The sequence below is a fragment of the Xiphias gladius genome, chromosome 12 (genome assembly GCF_016859285.1).
Source record: "Xiphias gladius isolate SHS-SW01 ecotype Sanya breed wild chromosome 12, ASM1685928v1, whole genome shotgun sequence".
NCBI lineage: Eukaryota > Metazoa > Chordata > Actinopteri > Istiophoriformes > Xiphiidae > Xiphias > Xiphias gladius.
The window spans coordinates 1,054,092-1,076,041 of NC_053411.1; the positions used below are offsets into that span (position 1 = coordinate 1,054,092).

The 21,950-nt window shown below is 40.0% G+C and overlaps 1 pseudogene; it reads right to left on the reverse strand.

Annotated features, from left to right (window-relative positions):
• Positions 1-281: 281 nt before the first annotated feature.
• On the reverse strand, positions 282-5,130 carry LOC120797674 (annotated as a pseudogene).
• Between the last annotated feature and the right edge of the window lie 16,820 nt (positions 5,131-21,950).

A 21,950-nucleotide genomic window follows, 5' to 3' on the forward strand; every position in this document is an offset into this window, starting at 1 on the left:
CTTGTGTCATGTCCACAGAACTATGGTGAATTTCTGCGCAATTTCAAAAATGTGAAAAGGAGTTTGATGAATCTGCACTCGACTGCTTTTCCTCAACAACCATCTCAGTAAACTGAAATTGAATTGAAAGAACTTAATAAGAATTTTGAGAAATGAATTATGTGATTCAACTTTAGTTTTTAATGTAATTATTCAACATGAGCAATTAAAATTCAAATATACATTATTCAACTTCAGTTTATAGTGACACATATTTTTGCCCAGACCGCTTTCTCACATCTCTATATCCTGGAAAAATATAATCTCCTTAAACCCAGCTGAGGTGAAGCATCCTCAGCATGTGACCTTGCAGCATTCTCCCACAGATCCGCTCTCTTAATCCAGAGCCACCTAGAGGCTTTCTCTGCAGCCTCTGTGCTGTTGTAGATGGCCCTCCTTGTCCTCTCGCCTGTGATGCCGAGTGTAGTGTAAGACCTACAGAGAGACTCTTCTGCAAAGTCTCTGCACCCAACCTACACAGGCAAGCACCTTGCCTTCCGGCCTTGTCGGTGGCAGTTCCTGATTAGGCCCTCGTACCTCTCCCTCTTCCACTCAAAAGCCCCCTCCATCCACTCTTCCCATGGCACAGTTAGCTTTAGCATGACAATGTTTTTTGTTGCTTCTGACACCAGAATGATGTCAGGTCTGAGGGAGGTCTTGGCGACATGCTGAGGGAACTTGAGTTGCCTGCCTAAATCCACTGTCAGCTGCCAGTCCTGAGCAGTGTTGAGACGCCCAGATGTTGTTTTAGTTGTTGCTTTTAGCTTCTCTCTGGCTCTGATGAAGCTGATGGTTTGTTCCATGGGTTTTGACCTGTGAGCATAGGCGATGGCACTACAGATACTCTCAGTGATGGACTTGATCACCTGATCATGTCGCCAGCAGTATCACCCTTCCCCCAGAGCCTTTCGGGAGCAACTCAAGATATGCTCACGGGTCCCCATGCTCTGGCAGAGGGAGCATGCTGGAGTATCTATCAAGCCCCAGCAGTGCAAGTTGGATGGGCTAGGAAGGACATCATAGACAGCCTGGACCAGGAACCTGATGCGGTGTGGCTCTGCCCGCCAGAGGTCAGCCCATGAGATCTTCCTCTCCACAACTGTCTCCCAGTTTGTCCAGGCACCTTGCTATCACATTCATACTGCTCTGCTGGATCTCTCCTCCTCAACAGCTGCTCTCATCTCATTCTGGACTAGTTGCCTCAGAGCTTTGTCATCTCAGGGGGTTGCGATGGTGCTTAGCCCAGCCCTTCCTCTGGCAACTTTTCCCAACCAGGACTCCAAACATAGCCATGTCTCTGCCACTGCAGCCTCCGCGCTCCACTTCCTGCCAGTCTTGACTGCTACCCCTGCCCTGGAGACATTAGGGTCTGTTGACTCCTGGAAATGCAGCACCTCCCTTGCATACGAAACCTTGAACTCATCCTCCATAGATTTCAGGGGGAGCTTCATTTTGCAGGTGTTTCGATAGAGGGTGATGATGGTCAAGATCCTCAGTAGTCGTGATAAATCCATGCCTTGAATTTTCCTGGAAGGACCGTCTTGTCAACATCTTTCAGCCACCCCTCTAGCTCATTGGAGGTGTTCTTCATGGAGGCTGTATCCCTGAGACTGCTGTCAAAGAACTTCCCCAGGCTTCTTAGAGAGAGATGACATAGAGAATCGGAACTTATCTCTGCCCTTCTTCAAAACCAAGGATCTGGATTTTTCTGGCTTGAATGACATCCATCTGCCTCCAGGTAACGACTTGTTGGTCACTGTCTGGTCATCCATGAAGGCACGGATTGATGGTTGGCGGATTGCGGACGTGGACTTAGGGCCTCTGCACTCTGGTTAAGCAGAGTTCACCAGCATGTTCATCACCAGAGAAAACAGGATCACTGAGATGGTGCAGCCTGTGATGATTCCCACCTCCAGTCTATCCCACACAGATTTTGCTGATCCTGTTGAGACTCTCAGGCCGAAACTGTTATAATAATTCAGGATGAGGTCTCTTACTAAGGCTGGAACATGGTGCCTGTCAGGCGTTTCTAGCACCAGCTTGTCGGGGAATTGAGCCATAGGCATGAGCCAGGTCTAACCACAGTACCAACAGATCACCCTTGTTCTCCTTAGCCTCTCTGAGGAGCTATGTGACCACACCAGTGTGCTCTAGACCGCCTGGTACTCCAGGGATGCCACATTTCTGCATGGAAGTGTCCGAGTATCCATTCTTGATGGAGAAATCTCATCTTTGCAGATCTTTCTGCACAAGCACCCTCTTCTTGTCACCATTTGTCTGTTGCTGTTGGTCGATAACCTTGTATCTGTCCGGCTAGGGAGAGAGAGAGAGAGAGAAAGACAGAGAGAGGGGGGAGACAGAGAGAGAGGGAGAGGGCGGAGAGAAAGGGAGAGAGAGCAGTAGGAAAGACAACATAGCACAATCCAGGTTCCACATAAAGATGTATAATAATAATTAGACTAATAACTACACTAACAATAATAATAATAATAATAAGACAATAACTGGTCTAATAATAGAACTAATAATAAGACCGATAATTAAGCCAATGATAATAATAATAGGGCTGATAATAAGACTAATAATTCCAATAATGTGAGCAAAAGAAAGACTACTAATAATAATTGTAGCAGTGGGCAGGATCATGGGGGCAGTACGTGGTTTGCAGTCACGGATCCAGACTCTGCAGCTCCGGAGGCAGAAATACCTGCAGAAAGCGACAAGACGAGAGAGGAGAGAAGGATAGAGAAGAAGGCTAGTTATTAACAAGAATTAATGAGATATGAATGCATATGGATGGAGAGGGAGAGGAGGAGAGAGGAGCTTGAGCCAGCCCTAACTATAAAAGATTCATCAAAAAGGAAGTTTTTAAGCGTACTTTTAAAGGTGGAGATGGTGTCTGCCTCCTGGAGGAAGGTAAATAAGTAAGTAAAGATGTCCACAGTGTCCACATAACTTAAATCCCATGGGAGAGAGTTCCAAGTTTAGGAACCGCAACCTCAAAAGTGCAGTCTCCCTTAGTTTTAAACCTTGTTCTAGCAACAACCTTCAAACCCTGATCAGAAGACTGTTGAGAACTGTTGGTAACATAGGGCTGCAGCAGATCTCTAATGAAGTCAGGAGCCTGACCATGACAAGCTCTTTAGTTGATCACAAGGACTTTCAATTGGATTCTGAACGTGATGGGAAGCCAGTGAGGAGCAATTTGAATCGTTGTCACATGAGACTTTTTGGAGGACGTGGTCAACAGTTTAGCAGCAGCATTTTGGACAACTTGTAAACGATCCAAGGATGTTTTGCTAAATCAGGTAAAAAGAGAGTGACAATAGTCAAGATACAATGATATAAAAGCATGGATTAACATTTCCATCTCTACTTGAGACACAATGGGTCTGAGCTTTGCAATGTTTCTCAGCGGGAAAAAACAGTAGCGAATCAGAGATTTAACATGTTGGTCCAGAGTCAGAACCTGGTCCATAGTGACACCTAGATTTCATATGGAGGATTTAACCAGCAAGCTGAAAGATCCAAGACCATCCAGTATTTTAGGGACAATACTAGGAGGGGTAGAAATAAAGATCTTAGTTTTTCCAGCATTTAACTGTAAGAAATTGGTGGCAATCCAGTCTTTTATAATGTTTAGGCAGGTATTTCAAACTGACAATTTTGCTATGTTTTGAGATATCAATAAGAAACATAATTGAATGTCATCTGCATAACCTATTAACTGTCCAAGGGGAAGCATAGATGAAGTGCTGCATCAGCAATAGAATAGGTGCAAGGACTGAACCTTGGGGCACACCACAATACAGAGTTTCAGATGAGGAGGCAAAACAGCAAACCGATTATTAATTACAATAACTGAAGTACAGAAACTCCTTTCAGAGAGGTATGAGGAGAACCAATGTAAGGCTCACCCAGATGTACTCACACACTGCTCAAGTCTATCTTCCAAGATACAGTGGTCCACAGTATCAAAGCAACACTGAGATCCAACAGCACTAACACCGAAAATTCTCTTGCTTCACCATATATCAAAATATTGTTAGAGACTCCGAGAAGAGCTGTTTCTGTTGAGTGCAAGTGGCGGAAGCAAGACTGAAACGTATCAAAGATATTATCCTCATCTGGAGTCGTGAGCTGCTTAGCAACCACTTTTTCTAAAATTTGATTTTTTGAGAAGTGGTTGAATAACAACCTGTTGGAATTGAGCAGGGACACAACCAGATAACAAAGAGTTGTTGATTATGGAGAGCACAGCAGGACCAATAGGGCTGATGACATTTTTAAACAGAAATTGTGTAAGAAGTCAATGGGGCAAAGGAGGATTTCATATGGTTGACCAAGTTAGTAAGAAAATGGAGTGTTATTGGAGAAAACTTCTCCCAGATTGTAGGCCGAGTGTCAAATAAAATTTAAGGATTATGCCAATTATTAGATAAAAGATTAGAAAATAGAAAGTGGCAGAAAAAATTTTGTAGCAGAAAGGTGGTTAAGGATGCGAGAGCTAATTATATGGTGGCAAGGTAAGGAATACAGATTAAATGACAAATAAAATAAAATACAATTTTTAACCAGTAATAAACAAATCCTTTGGAAAATAAAGAATCAATATCCAAACCAAGAGTAAAACAAAGGTCCAGAGTAGGCCCTCTGTTTTGTGAAGGCCGTGGTACACGCTGAGTGAGATTAAAACATATTAATAAAACTAGAGGAAAAATTGTCAGTAACATCATCAACATGAATGTTAAAATCAACAGCAATGATAAATCTGGATATCTTAAGGATAGAGGACAAAAAGTCAGTGAATTCATTTAAAAATGAAAAAATTAATCGGGCCAGGTAAACGTTTAAATTCAAATGAAGAGAACAACCCAGTGCTCCTGGACAAGCAAGTCCTCCACCATGGCCATAAAGTCTGGGTACGCTGATGAAAATATAATCGTTTAGGCAGAGCTCAATGAGAGGGCCATGTTCCATATCCCTCTGCCAGGTTTCAGTCAGGAACAGAAAGTCTAATTTGTTAGACAAGATGAGATCATTCAGCACAGATGACTTGTTTCCTATGGAGCGAGTATTCAGCAGCGCCATTTTGACAGTTGTAGAGACCCAGCTATCAATAGAGGAATCTCAGGGCTCACCCTGGGGCAGAGTGCGTAAATGAAGTAGATGACAAGGACCCTCTCCACCGTGCAAGTAGATTCCACTCAATGGGGAAGCAATCCTCTCACCGGAAGTAGGGGAAGACAGGTTGTATAAAGGAAACTGACATTCCCAGCCGTACACCCGAGCAGCAAGTCCATCATTGACACACAGGAGAGTGAAAAGAGCAACACATAGAACAGGTACGATAAACCGAGACAGTCGGGCAGCAGCAAGGCAGAACACATGATGATATGATGGTGCCTGACCATTAAAGGCTTTGTAGGTGAGGAGGAGGATTTTAAATTCTATTCTGGATTTTACAGGGAGCCAATGCAGTGATGCTAATACAAGTGAAAAGTTTTTTTTTCCTATTTCTTGTCAGTACTCAAACTGCAGCATTTTGTATGAACTGGAGGGAATTTATAGACTTGTTAGGGCAGCCTGATAAAAATGAATTACAATAATCAAGCCTAGAAGTAACAAATGCATGGACTAGTTTTTCTGCATCTTTTTGAGACAGGATATGTCTAATTTTTGCAATGTTACGTAGGTGGCAGTCCTTGAAGTTTGTTTTATGTGGGAATTAAAGGACATATCCTGATCAAAGATAACTCTTTACAGTGGTGCTGAAGGCCAGGGCAATGCCATCTAGAGTAACTATATCATTAGATAACGCGTTTCTGAGGTATTTGGGGCCAAGTACAATAGCATTTTTGTCTGAGTTTAATAGCAGAAAATTACTGGTCATCCAGGTCTCTGTGTCTTTAAGGCTTGAGTTTACCCATCTGAGTGGTTTCATCTGACTTCACTGACAAGTCCAATTGGGTATCAACTGCATAACAATGGAAGATTATGGAGTCTTTTCTAATAGTATTGCCTAAAAGAAGTATGTATAAGGTGAATAGAATTGGTCCAAGCACAGAACCTTGTGGAACTTCTGAGTATATGGAGGATTTATCGTTAATACAAACTGATATCGATCTGATAAGTAGGACATAAACCAGCTTAGTGCAGTACCTTTAATTCTAATTAAATTTTCCAGTCTCTGTAGTAGGATGTGATGGTCAGTGGTATCAAAAGCAGCACTAAGATCTAAAAAGAAAAGTACAGAGACAAGTCCTTTTTCTGATGCATTTAGAAGGCCATTTGTAACTTTCACCAGTGCTATCTCTGAGCCATGATGTACTCTAAATCCTGATTCGAAATCCTCAAATAAATTTTTGCTTTGTACAAAGTCTCATAGCTGGTTGGCGACTGCTTCTGCAAGGGCCTTAGAGAGAAAGGGAAGGTTAGATATAGGTCCATAGTTGGCTAAAACACCTGGATGAATAGTAGGTTTTTAAGAAGAGGTTTAATTACAGCTGTTTTAAAGGACTGTGGTACATAGCCTGTCAATAAAGACAAATTGATCATATTTAGTAAAGAAGTGCTAACTAAAGGTAACGCTTCCTTAAGGAGTCTAGTTTGGATGGGGTCTAAGAAACAGGTTGATGGTTTAGATGAAGAAATCTTAAAGTTAGTTGTGAGGGTCGATGGGAGGAAAACAGTCAAATATATATCAGGTTTTACAATTTTCTTCTGAGGATCCTGTTTTTGAAGATAAATTGGTGCCGATTGAGGGCAGGGGGTGATGAATTTTGTCTCTAGTAGTTAGAATTTTATCATTGAAGAAGCTCATGAAATCGTCACTACTGAGAGCTATAGGAATACATGGCTCAATAGAGCTATGACTCTCTGTCAGCCTGGCTACAGTGCTGAAAAGAAACCGAGGGTTGTTTTTATCTTCCTCTATTAATGATGAGTAAAAGGCTTCCCTGGCACTAGTGGGGTTCTTCCAGTTTTGTTGAACCCCAAATATTTTCAATTTTTTTTGTTGTTTGCTATAATATGCAGGTTTGGGAGCTAACCATTGAGGTAACCTCTTTTTTGTATTGTCTTCTTTTCCAGAGGGGCTGTATAGCTGATTTTCATTTGCATTGAGCCTGCAGCACTATCAACAAGAGGGTTGTAACACCTGCTTCCATACATACAGGGTTCTACGAAGTCCAAACTATAATAACAGACAAATTTAAATAACATTGGCACATAGATTAATAATTGACTCATTCATTAGCAATTAACAATGTTCCTACAAGGTAAATACTGTCTTCATTATTTATTTGTCAGTTTGTTTATACATTACCGTCAGTACTGTTCTCCTTCCCGGCTGCAGCCTTCAGCACATCTCACAGTCCCACAACCCCAGCAACCTTAGTAACAAAAGAGCAGTTTTAGAGAATGAGGGACAGACGACTAGAGAAGAACAGCACAGAAGTAAGAAACATGACTGTACACTGAATTTAAGAATCTAGAGGACTCCAGCAACTTAAAGTTTTTCTCCATTGTTCTGATGGATTGTTTGAAACAGAAACACAGTTTTGAGAGCAGGCAATAGAAACCTAAACTGTTTCCGTTTGCAAAACAGTACATACATGACCAAAAAGGTGTCACTGCAAAATGATTCACATAATTGTCAACATCACAGAACAATAACAGTGTGGTTAAGTACTGATGGAAAACCATTGTCATTTTCAACACAGGACGTCACATTAGAAGTTCATATATGCAGTCATTTAGTTGTGAAAAACAAAACTTCAGCAACATGTCTGTGTATTGCTCAATACCTGTCCTGACTTTTATCCACACCACAATAGTTTAGCATTCTCTGTAATCAGACCCTTGAAAGAGTTGGTGTGAGAAATCCAGCCTTGGCAAGCCTACAGATATGTCACCCAAGGCCATGACCTCAGAGTTAGCTGGAAATAAGATTTTTAAGATTTTTTGCTTGTTCGTTTTAGTTATTTTGCATCTTTCATTTGGAGTCTTTTTAGTCTTTTTTGCATCTTTGTGTGGTTGTTTTGTGTATTTGTGTAGTCTTTTTGTGTTTTTGTGTCTGTGGTCATTTTGTGTCTCTTTGTGGTCATTTTGTGTCTGTATCATTTTGCATTTTGCATGTAGTTTTCTGACTGTTCACAGTGCAAAGTGAGAAAGGGCTGGCTGAGGTGGAATATCAGGAGGGTGTGGTGATTAATAATAATTTAATCACAGCCAAATACATCATTGGTGTCATCACTCCAAAACAGCTGAGCCAGTCCCAGTGACTCATATTTACAACATCTCAACAAAAGAAGGAGGCCACTCCAGTAAATCATATTCTTGTCTGGATGGTGTAGAGCAGCAGGATCTGAACACACAGCACAACAAATCTGTAAACTCTCTAAAAAGAAAGTTGCAAAAGAGACAATGTTGCACAGGATTGATGAGCGACGGTAATCCGACATCTAACACTTAAACTGCAGAATACTGAGCCCTAATGGACCACTCTGATGTGTGTAGTATTGTGTGGGGTTACTTTGTAGTTGCCTGGTGTCATTTGCACATGATTTAATAAAGGTAAGCACAGTGGCCAGCTGTGTGTAATGGCACTGCTCCCTGATGCAGCACTTCATCAAATCAGAGGCTGCAGGGATTTAATGGAAAGAAGGAGAAACTTTTCATACAGTATAAAGCAGCCGTGGACAACAGATACTGTAAGAATCACTTATACTAATTTATAGATAGATGCAGACTGATTTATTTACGTTTCCTGCTTTAAACACAATATACAGTCATTTTCTATGCCGATTTAAATGCCTCTACTGTCTGGGGAGTGATTAGTTAAAATGTCTGTTTTCAATGCAAAGTCTAAGACACATTTTCCACCAAAATACCAACAACTAGCTTTGGCTGCCTCATTAGAATGAACCCCCCAACTGTTTGTGTCTCTCCTCCCACCTGTGCGCTATGTGCTCTGCTCTTGGCACCAAAATATCACACATATCCTACGCAAAGTGAATTTCAAAGTCAGGAAAATACCAAACTGTCTGATCGCTGCTTGCGCTAGTCATTGTGTCACTACAACAAAGGGCCCTATGAATTCATACATACAGTGGCATGAAAAAGTTTGGGTTAAAAGATTACTTCAATCTTTTACAGTTTTAAAAAAACAATAAAGGAAAAGGGCCCGAAACAAAAGTTTGGGCACACTGTATGGTCAGCACTTAGTAACACCCCCTTTGGCAAGTAAAGGGGTTGTAAAGAAAAGTTATCACAGCTTGTAAAAGCTTTTTGTAGCCAGCTAAGAGTCAGTTCTTGTTTAATTGATTTTTGCCCATTTTTCCTTGCAAAAGGCTTCTGTGAGATTTGATAGATTGGTCTATCCACAGATTTTCAATGATTTTTAGGTTGGGGGACTGCAAGGGCCTTAGCAAAACCTTCAGTGTGAGTATTTAGAAACCTTTCAAATTTACATCACTTGGCCTTTCTTAATGACGACTGTGTACAAACTATAGCACTATTAAGCTAAACAAGGCCTGAGACCTTGATAAAAGTTACCTGAGAGCTCAAATCTCTTTGGGTGTATGGTGCGCCTTTCCTTTTTTCAATATAAACTTGTACAAAACAAAAATAATATACTAATCTTGCTTAAAATGTTGAAAAGAATGTTTCATCTTAACTTTATGCCTTTTGGAGATCAGTTAATCTCCTAGTCACTTAAATAATCCCAGTAACAGAAATTTTGACCACGGGTGGCCATAATTTGTCATGCCACTGCATTGCTGTTTGAATGGCTGAAAAATCAGCTGGTGAAAAAAAGGGAGATTCAAAAAGTAATGCTGAGTCAACATTTCTGTCTTACAGATCCAACTAGAAAGTGTTTCTGTTTTTTGTCTCACCCTTGTAGGGAACACTTATATAGTGAATCACCTGGAGGCAGATGTTCCAGACCTACAGTTGATGCTATTCTTTAGCTTACTGGTCTGAATTCTCAAGCATTCTCGATGATGATGATTTGGGTTTGATAGAGGATAAATAGAATATGCAGCAAGAATATGTTGAGGAAAAAGTGTGGTGATGACTGCCGTTTCACTGTTTTTATATGGTGGTTACATGTGCTACAACACTATAGTTGGCCAACAATGTCCAAGACCAAAAAGACATATTATTTTAAAGAATATCAGGAGTCAAGAGTGCATTTATCATTCTATACACAAGTATTATGGTTATTTTACTATGGCCGTTTACAATTCTATAGGCTTCTGGGATAAAACCAAATTTCCCTCTATTTGTTTTACATGCAGGCAATCTAAAATGTATTCTTAATGACATTAGTGCAAAGAAGTCATAGACATGCGTGGTGATGTTGATAATCTTATATGTCTTTTTGAGGACTTGTTCAAAGTACTTGACAACCTTAACAGATCATCACAAAATGCTGCATTTGTTCATGAATTGGTTATAAAATCTGATCTGATCTTAATCTCAGGCCAGAGATATACTTGCTTTTAACTACTTCTTCGCATGCACATGATGGCTGCTTCACGTATCCTGCGTCCATTTGAAGGGTCTGTTGTGCACATCCACAGAAATGAACGCTATGTGTGCCATGAACGGTAGGGGCAGTATGGGGATGTGACAGGGTAGGCATGTAAGGAGCAACAACAATGTTGGAAAGTTCTAAAGACAAGCTGATAGATCAAGTTTGCAATTACCCCCATCTGTATGATGTGTCATTGTCACGGCATAGCTGGCGACAGTGCCGTCAGTACCATTTTAGAAGTCGATGTGGAAACCTGCAAAGATAAATGGAAACAAATCCAAGACTGTTATGCATGGTTGGAAAATGTTTTGTCCACCAGTCATCAGTTTCCTGAGCTGGCTATGGATTTTGTCATCACTATTGTTCTTGCATTATACTTTTGTTAGTTAGTTTTGCCTGTCTATTTTCCAGAGGCTTCGTCCCTTGCAGCCACTCACATGTTCAAGTTCTTGTTGGGTGAATGTTGCCTAAAGGTGTGTTTAGTTTCATTTTTTTGCACTTCTGTGCTCATTTTCCTAGTTTTTTCCTCTCAGGCAACATACTGAATCTTTACTGAATGTATAGCACTTTGCTTTTTTATTATTGTAAAAGGTGTTCATATCAGGCAATAAGTATGAAATCAAGCCCTTTTTTGTTCTCAGGCGTCCACCTGAATGTTTATTGAACTTTCAGCCATATCTGTACCTCTACTGTTTACAGTAATTCAAATAAAAGTGTACTTAATTGCAGCACCATGCTTTCTATTTTATCCTAAAGTAAAAATAAAACATATATACAACCCAAACAGAAAGTACTGCCCTATAATGTACTGTGCCTCGCTGGAGGGTAATGTCCTGAAAGGCCACTTTCCCTGTGACAATCCGAAAATATTTCCTCAGACTGTTGCACACCTCAGTGCCAAGTTGCATTGCATGATCAGCAGTGAGGCATCCTGGATCAAGTAGGTTTGTGTCTCCCTCCACCATTTGCCTCCATTTTCCCGGGACTTCCCCTTCATCCACCAAAGTGCTGCATATGTACCTTGTACTCTCTACCTGGAGTTGGTCAGTGCCAGAGAGGCATCGTGCCATGCATGCCTTTGTTATGCCTGTTGTTATGTCATCAGCAGAACATTCTATGGCCCTCCTGAACACTATCCACCTTGGAGGCAAAATGCCAAAGTCATTTTCAACCACCCGCCTTGCTCTGGAATGGCAGCAATTGTAGCCCCGCTGTTCAGCACTGAGATTGGCCCCTGTCAGACGGATAATTATGTGATGAGAAAGTGATGAGAACCCAGTTTTCATATCAAACATAATTAAATAAATAAAGTATAGAAATGCATTAACAATGAATGAAAAAGATATGGCTACCCAGATAATATTGCCCATTTATTTCATTAATCCCCTTTAAATGTCATACATGCTTGTTTTATACATAAAAAAGTAACACAAATACAAACCATACAAACCATAGAGCTGATGGAGGTGGTAGGGGGAGCTTGCCCTGGATAAGTTGGGATCCAAAGGTACTTCTTGAAAACACCCCAGCATCACTGTGATGGCTGTATGCCCCTATGTCCACAACTGTATATAATCTGTAATCGGTATCACATACAGCCATCAGGATGAAACTGAAGTATCCTTTGTAGTTGTAGAAGGAACTTCCACTGTTGGCTGGGGTATGGACATGTTCACCTTCTATTGTCCCAGCACAGTTGGGATAGTTCCACAAATAGCAGAAATCTTTCTGGATCTGCTTCCACTGGTGTTCATTGGGGATAGCCACAACCTCAGAGCAGTCCATATATTAGCTTTGCTGATCTCTTTGACGATACATTCAACTGTTGCTAATCCAAGTTTGTAGCTCTCCAACAAGGCTTGCAAGCTACTGCCTGTTGTTAAAAGAGGAGGGTGACGGCAAAGAGGTATCCTTCAGTAACATGCGTAGTGCACAGGCAAGTATGTGAACAATTACGTTTATGATGCAACCTTTCAGCTACGCAGACGTGTGGTCAAAAAGTACGTATATCTGCGGCCTAAGACACTAGTATAGAATAACACAGTGTGCTTAACACACAGACAATTATAATCTTGCAGTCTTTATTGAATACACCCATTAAACATTCCATTGACAGCAATAAACTCAAACAAGCATTTCCAGTAGCTGAGGATCTAACCTGGACAACATTCAGGGTGAATTTTGGACTATTCTTCCTGTAGAACTGCTTCAGCTCAGCCACAGTCTTAGGAGGTCTGGTGTGAACGGCTCTCTGATTGCATTCCACAGCATCTCTAATGGGTTGAGGTCTGGGCTCTGACTGGGCTATCCTAGAAGGTAGATTTTCTTTGTCTGAAATCATTCTGTAGTAGATTTACTTCCATGTTTAGGTTCATTGTCCTGCTACTTAAACCAGCTTCTACTGAGCTTCAGCTGGCGAACAGCCACCCTGACACTATCCTGTAAGATACCTTGATAAACTTGGGGAAGCATTTTTCTTTCAATGATGTTAGCTGTCCAGGCCCAGAGGAAGCAAAGCCCCAAATCATGATGCCCCCCCCCACCATGCTTCACTTTTGGGATGATGTTTTCATGTAGTGCTGTGTTTTCTTCCTAAGCAATTCAACCTGCGTTTCATTAGTCCACAAAACATTTTCCCAGTAGTGTTGTGGAGTGTCAAGGTTTGACAAACTTTTTGGAGAGTAGCAGCTTTCTCCGTGGTGTCCTGCCATGGACAAAATGCTTGATGCAAACATGCACTTTGATTTGCGTATGCTAGAATTGTGAACACAAATGTTCATCAGCTCCAATGATACCTTTAAGCTTTTAGCTGTTACTCCGGGTGTCTTTTTTACCTCACTGAACATTCTGTGTTGTGCCTTAGGAGTCATCTTAGCTGGACGCCTACTTCCATAGAGAGTAGCCACAGAACTAAATCGGCTCCATTTATAAACAGTTTGTATGCAGAAAATGTAGTCTGTTCTGTAGTGAAGTTCATTTGTATAGTCTCAAATCCCCAGCTTTAGACACAACATGTAAAATTCTACTCCAATAAAATTAAAACAGGTCCCTGTAGCTTCTAACAGATCTTGTGACAGCAGCAATTAGGGAAATCGGTCCTTGGAATTGCTGCAAACAACCAAGCAGAATTTCTGACCTGCCAGAAATCCAACCAATTGTCTTAGACCCTGACAAATTGATGTTACAGGTTATTAATCAGATGCTGTGAGCCTGCTTAAACTGCACATCAAACTACAACCCATCGGAAATTCATCCCGATTCTAAAATAAATCTCGGGTGACCAGCTGGGGGCCAAAGTCAGGCCGAATCTACACAGTGTCTGCCCAGCTTTACATGTAGCTTACAGGTCAGTAGATTTGGCATTATGGAACAGTGTAATACCCACTACAGGGCCTTATGATTGGTAAAAACATCAGTTAACATTAATACTGAGCTTCCCGAGGAATACTCACCCAGTTTTTGACACATTTCATTATGTGTATTGTTAATCGCTATAGCTAGCATCAGCTAGTGAGCACTGCTAATAGGGCAGAAGAAGCGACAGTATGGAATGACCGTGGACAGTAGAAAATAGACCCCTTTTTATCCTTCAGAAAAATTATTTCTTTTATATAAGACAGTTTAGGCCTTTCTGTCTTCTTAAAGTAGATGGTAAGGTTTTCTTTTTATCTTTTTGATTTTTAGTACCAAGTTAAAGGTTATGCTTATCTCAGTCTGTTGGTATCACCACTACTTATCTACCTGCCCTGTTAGCTGACAGACAGAGCCCATTGTTGTTATCCATTAGATGATAAATGATAAAAGCTCAGAACAACATTGTTATAAAATGTGCTTATTTAAACAACATCAATTTTCTAGACAAAAAGTCTCTTTGTTCAGTCTTTGTTACCTCTATTCAGGCTTTGAGACAGTAAGAATGGCAATGTATTGACTTAATATGTACTGTACAAGCTTTTGTTAATGTGCCGATACAAAGCTTGACTGTTTACCAAAAGGGCAGACAACTGCTGGCATTTTGCAGTGCTTAGTCAGGGTAAAGAAGACAAAAGCATGCCCTTCAAGCAGGCTCCAGGAAATACACAGAAATGCTATTCATTCAAGTGTGGAGGTGTCACGGAGTTTAATGAACAATAGTATGGACGTTTATTTGTGGGCCTCTCAGATACACTAGTAAGTGGGGTTGCTGCTTATTTTTTCCTTACAGGTTTCAGCAGATGATGGGTGGAGCAGGATCAGGTGAGTGGGCACCCTGGAGATTATTAAGCAGCATCTGAGGAGAGGGGAAGCAGGTATGTGGCAATGATGGTGGAGGCAGCACAGCTAGAGATGGAGAGAAAGAACATTTGGAACATGAGAAAGGTATAGTTTGCCCTGAGTACCAGCTTGGAGCGAGTGAGCTGAGTACTGAGTTGTTGTTGTTCCTGTTTTCCCAGCCGACTGCCAGCAGATGACGTGTCTTCTTAGGCGCCCTCGATCTGATGGAGCGGAGTGAATGCCCGGGCGACCACAGAAGGATGCCACGCAGATTTATGTTGCCATTGTCCAACTGGCAAAAGCCAACTACAAAGAGGATTCTGCCTAGAGGAATGTTAAAATCAAGGCAAATGTAGTGAGTCTCATTGGAAAAAACTATACTTAATACAAAGAGCTTTACACAGTGCTTTCCGAAGGTATTCAGACCCCGTCTCTTTTTTCAAATTTTGTTATGTTGCAGCCTTATGCTAAAATTGTTTAAATTGATTTTTACCCTCATCAATCTACACACAATAACCCATAATGACAAAGCAAAAAGAGAATTTTTAGAATTTTTTGCAAATTTATTAAAAAGGAAAAACTGAAATATCACTTTGACATTAGTATTCAGACCCTTTACTCAGTACTTAGTTGAAGCACTTTTGGCAGTGACTACAGCCTCAAGTCTTCTTGGGTCTGATGCTACAAGCATTTGCACACCTGGATCTGGGGACTTTCTGCCATTCTCCTCGGCAGATCCTCTCAAGCTCAGTCAGGTTGGATGGGGACCATTGGTGGACAGCCCTTTTCAGGTCTCACCAGGAATGTGAAGGGGTCTGAATATTTTCTGAATGCACAATATAACAGTCACTTTTATCTATCATCACCGTTACAACGTACAAATGAGACAGACACCTTACTGGCAAACAGCCCTGTCTCCTAAAAAAACGCATGCATATACATAGGAAATATTATGTAGGGAAAATAAACGAGATTGACAATGCCCTCAGGTGATTAATGATTGATGAAAATAAAAATAGTATATGTGGGGTGGGGGGCATGGACTTTTTTCTCACCTCTGAAGGGCAGGATGACAAAAAGCGTTTGAGAACCCCTGATTTTTAAAGGGATTTCAGGGAGATAATCAATGGATAATGTAATGGATTGTAATATATTAGGGAGTTTTGGTATTTTTGCATGATTTAAGAGCATTAAAATTGAGCAAATAAGATAAAAGCCATACCTTATTTCACACCTTAAAACAAATTAAGGTGAAAATATGAGCATAATTTTCATGGTATTTGGTCATTTTTTAGTTTAGAGATAACCCATTAAAAATCTTTAATGTATTCTAATCCTTTAATGTATCCATTATTTTACATAACATCTATATAACTCTATTAAGTACCTTATTACTTTATTAATCCCCATGTCTCTAGGGAAGGTGGGGTGATTTTAACAATGCCTGTGCTGTTCAATGATTTTACTCCCTGGCCGGAGCATGTGTCATTTTTCAGCCCAGTAATAATTACTGGCACAATTACCTACAGTTTTTTTTGTGAACATGCTGGTCCTCTAGTAATTTAAATCCTTTCCAGACCAGCATCCTTGTATTTTGCTTGTCCTGAATTTGAATTTTGTGTGAGAATGGAGGAAGTCAAAAATGTTTTTTCCAATATGATCAATGGAAACATATTAACGTGACATATTGGGGAACTAATATGACAACAAAAAATATAAATAATAAAATAAAATCATCAGGAAAGTAAGACCCCATAAAAGCTCATCAAATGGGCTGTTGTAATGTCAGCTACAGGTAGGTTCCTTTTGAGCCCTATGGTTTTTAGCCAATTTTTGTTTACAGTTTATCAAAATGGCACTATTAAAATAACATCATGGATGTAGACATAAGGCATGTTCTGAAGTGTGTTTTTTCTATGATTTCTGAATAGATTTATGGCCATATATTTTTACTGAGTATCAGCTTTTTGGTCAAGAAAAGTGAAAATCCTTATTCCATTGATTAAATTGGCAGAAGCAGTATTTGGCAAGTTGTTCTTTAGCATCAAAGTCTGAAACATTAATTTCATGCATTTAACTCTCACCAAAAATGTAGTGAAACCTGCAAGCTAATTCAATTCAATTCAATTTCAATTCAATTTTATTTATATAGCACCAAATCATAACAGAGGTTATCTCAGGGAACCTTTCATGTAGAGCAGGTCTAGACCATACTCTTTATAGTTATGTTAACAGAGACCCAACATTCCCCCATGGGCAACCACTTGGCAACAGCGGCAAGGAAAAAAAGGTAGAAACCTTGAACAGAGCCCAGCTAATGGTGGGCAGCTGTATGCCTCGACCAACTGGGTTGAGAGAAAAAGAGAGAGGGAGAGAGAGAGAAAGAGAGAGAGAAAGACAGAGGGATCCAGACTCAGAAGCACCTGGGGCAGAAGTACCTGCAGAGAGTGACAGGAGGAGAGAGGAGAAAGACGAGAAAGCAAAAAACTACGGGAGAGAGAAGTCAAGTTAGTAATGAGCATTGACGGGATATAAATGTGTACAGATGGAGAGGGAGAAGAGGAGAGAGGAGCTTGGTGCATCATGGGAAGTCATCCGGCAGTCTAGGCCTATAGCAGCATAACTAGGGGATGGTTCAAGACAAGCCTGAGCCACCCCTAACTATAAAGCTTTATCAAAAAGGGAGGTTTTAAGCCTAATCTTAAACGTGGAGAGGTTGTCAGCCTCCCAGACTCAAACTGGAACAGTTCAGGCAGCCCAACTTGAGTCCAATGCTAAATTCCTGACATAATCCTGTCACTGCAACACATACCCAATTCACCCTTTTAATCATGGCGTTGTACTTAAGCCATCAGTGCTCTGATCATTCTCTCATTCGCTCTGAGGCTTAAGCTAGAGCTTTCTCATCTATGCTGTGGTGGTTCGGGATCAGCTTTCAAAGTGTTTACACTGTGTTTAGATGACGGTAATCATTGCTAAAGTTTCCAAGCTACATTTTTGGTGCTTGTGTTTTTTATACGTACAATTTTATACACTCACCGAGCACTTTATTAGGAACATCTGTACACCTGCTTGTACACAGTGGAATGCATAAAATCCTGTAGTTCAGACATCAGACATCATCAAAGGGGAAAAAATGTGATCACAGTGACTTTGACCTTGGCACAATTGGTGTGAAACTAAAAAACATCCAGTGAGCAGCAGTTATGTGGACAGAAACAACTTGTTGATGAGAGAGGTCAGAGGAGAAAGGCCAGGCTGATTAAGGCTGATAGAAAGGCTACAGTAACTCAAATCACCACTCTTGAGCAGAAAAGCATCTCAGAATGCACAACATGTCCAACCATGAGATCGATGGGCTATCTGCTAAAGGCAGATTTGAGTTTAGTTTCTTGTGGTGGCTGAGTTCATTCCTGGTTTGTCTGGCACATGCATTATGATGCTTAAATTGTGGATCACTGGTATTATGCTATTCAGGTTTCAAATGTTATGGGCTACATTATTTTGCATACAATACCCCCTGAATGAATCTTGTTTTGGGGGGTATTCTTATATCAGTCAAGTCAAAACTGTTGCATTTGTTGCACAACTATGTTCTGTGGTTTATGCTACTGCTGCACTCAGCCACATTCATTATCAATCCAAGCTTATATCCATGTACTGATGGTCACCTGCTATCATGCTACAGCAACACTTGTTAACAGGAGACTGTCTACTCCAAGCTAGTAATTAGAATTTTAATTATTTGCTGCACAGTATTAGCCTGTGTCTTATCCTGCTGCTGCATATTAAGTCAACCCTGTCACCTAAAAATTAAATTACTTTACAAAGAAACTGCAATGGCAAATATACGTTTTGTAGGAAATGTAATTGAGACCAAATCATATTTTCTATTACAATAATGAGGATATGTTGTTCATTGGCATATTTGGCAAGTCACAAATACGTTGATACTGACAATCTTAAACTCTCACAGCCTTTGGTCAGGGAAAGATCCTGGTAGGAAAATGTTCATAGTTACTTCAGACACAACCTGTGTAATTACATTTAACCCATACCACGATCTTTTCCTAACCTTATCCAAAGTGCTTTAGTTGCATAAACCACAGATGGGACTCTGAATGCGAACCCTGGTCTATGGTGTGACAGTCGTGCTTTTTGTGTGTCCACCATCCACCCACGATGCCTGTTAACATAATCCAGCCAGCGAATACGTTTTCAACAAAACATATTTGTTGTTGCAGTTTCATTGTATATGAATGTGATTTTTAGGAGACAGGGTTGATTAGGTGGATTGCTGGGTTTAGATTTATCCATCTAATTTCACTAGATCACATGTTTCCCTCATGGTCTGAGGTGCCAAAGCAGAGTGCATCAGTCTGCAATCATTACTCGATAATGACAAAGCAAAAACTGAATTTTAGAATTTTTTGCAAATTCGCTAAAAAGGAAAAACTGAAATATCATATTGATGCCCAAACTTTTGTATGATGCTCATTTCCTTTTTTCACTCTAAACTTGTACAAAACAAAATAATACACTAATCTTGCTTAAAATGTTGAAAAGAATGTTTTATCTTTAACTTTATGCCTTTTGGACATCAGTTCATCTTCTACTCAATTAACTTTCCCAGTAAAAGAAATTTTGACCAGATGTGCCCCTACTTTTTCATGCCACAGTAGGTGTGAAAGTTCCCTTAGTGATTCATAATTTTAATTAAAGGCAAAAGTTGAAAGCTAAATCTGTATTCAGATTCAATTCAGTGCTATCAAAACCCAACCGTAAATTTTGCCTTAGCTACTTATTACTTAGCTACATATAGAGGATTTTACTCACAACCACAAGAGGTCACATAGGCTGTTCTAAATCTTTGAACACAGTGACCAATGCTGTCTTTTTTGGTGGTGAAGACATATAATAGTACTTGTGGGAAGGTAAGACATTTCAGAGAGTACAAAGCCACTCTTGAGCTATTGCTGAGCCAACTATGACTTATTACTTATTCAATAAATGCATTTCCATTGCTGCTTAGTGCATTTTTCATCAGCAAAAGAATTCAGTTTCAAGTGATTGTAAAAATATTTTAGCAGCATTGAGAACATTTTACAGGCTTCTGTCAATTCCATTTGATTTGCAAATGGAGCCAGAGAGAGAAAGAGACGGTAGACAGAGTTGATCCCTGCACCTTCCCTCATCTCCTCTGCTTTATCTGCTGTCTTCTCCTGATGGGAACAAAGCAGTGGAGTCTGAGTTAAGAGGGTGGTTCTGGACATAAACACCACACATCTGGTTTTAATCTATCCTCTATTGGCCTGTCTGCCTCTCTGTTGTCATATGACCACTGATTTAATTGCAGCTTCGACCCTTCAGTCCATAGGTGAGCTGACAAACACACACCACTACGCCCGTGAATGTGTAGATCACACTTTCAGGTAGCAAAAGATATTGAAATGCTCAATGCTGCACAGTAAATGTGTTGTATTTTCAGCAGCATTTGTTGTAAATTGGTAAGTGTTGAGTTCAGAGTAACATGACCCAAAATGACCCAGTCGGGCTATTAGTCCACATTTTCTTGGTCACCTTAAGACTGGTCACTGAGATTTAGATTGATATCATCTCTGAACATCTCACTCACGAAAAGTAATTTCCAAAATGTTCAACTATTTTTTTAAATTTTCTGTTTATGGATCAAAAAATGGTTGTCATCATTCATCGAGGTAAAATGGAATATACCTGTTTTCATATCAAGGCTGGATTATTAACCAGGCACAGTGGACAACCTCCCTGGGGCCATAGATATCCAGGGGGCACGTTATGTGTCAACTGGTTTGTGCTAATTTAACTGAAATGTGGCCATGAGTCACCTACTACAGCAAATCTGCTGAATTTCAGCAAGATGTGGGAATGTGTGTTGCATTTAAAGACAGAAATCCAAGGATTAGGTAAGAGTTTGGCTAACAATAATAAAGGAGTAACCAAACTCTACTTGAATTTCCTTCTTTTTAAAGCTCCTTGAAGTAAAAAGTAGACTCTGTCTTGTTTATGAAATTCAGTAGAAACATCCAATGGTTGAGTGGGGTCAATTGATTTAAGATGCTCTTGGTGAAAAAAAAAAAGGCTAAAACTGATAAGGGGTTTACTAAGCTTGATGTCTACATGGGTTCAAAAAATTTACCCGAAAGGAAAGACCTAAATCACACTAACTGCAGAGCATTAGTTCCACACCGGCAGTTACATTAGACACCTAGTCTTTTATTTCTGAAGTGGTTTATTTAACAGTCTTATGCATATGAAATAATAAGCATGCAATGCATTACAGGTCATTGTATTCTGTTTAATAGAAGTGGCAGGCCTGTTATTATTCACCAGAACTGCATATAAAATGTTACATTATTCAACTTAAAAGCTGACATTACTTGAATATTATTACCCATTCAGGTTTTAATAAAAAGAGTGTTATGAGAACAAAGAGAATCAAGAGGTTGAAGTGAAGTCTGTGGTAGTTTACTTAAAGACAGACATTAGACAGACATTTGATACTATACACAAGAAATAATATTTTCTTCTCCAGACTAAAGGCATATGATATTAAAGGGATAGTTCATAAATTGTTAAATAGTTATTTGGATAATAAAAAACAATATGTGCAGTTTTTTTTTTTAGTGAATCTAAATGTGAATTCTAAATGTGAAGTCCCACAAGGTTAAGTACTGGGCCCTAAAATCTGTAATTCACCACTTTGGTCAAGACTGACTTATCTCAACAGTGATTAGACATGGCATTATGTATCCATCCAAATCCAAAATGTACAGCATCATCAGCATTTCATTGACAGTGACTCCAACTAACTTTTCTGATCTCCTTTCATCTGGCACCACCATGAGGTTAACATTTGTGGTTTGTAGTGAAATATCTTGACAGCTACTGGATGGATAGTGATAACATTTGAGCTCCCTTGAGGACAGATTCTAATGACTTTGGGGATCCCCTTACCTTTCCTCTAGTACCACCAACTGGTCAATGTTTTCAGGAATTCAGTGGAATACTGTATATCATCATCTACTAATGGATCGGCACAAAATTTGGTTCACGCATTCATGTTTACCATTCAATG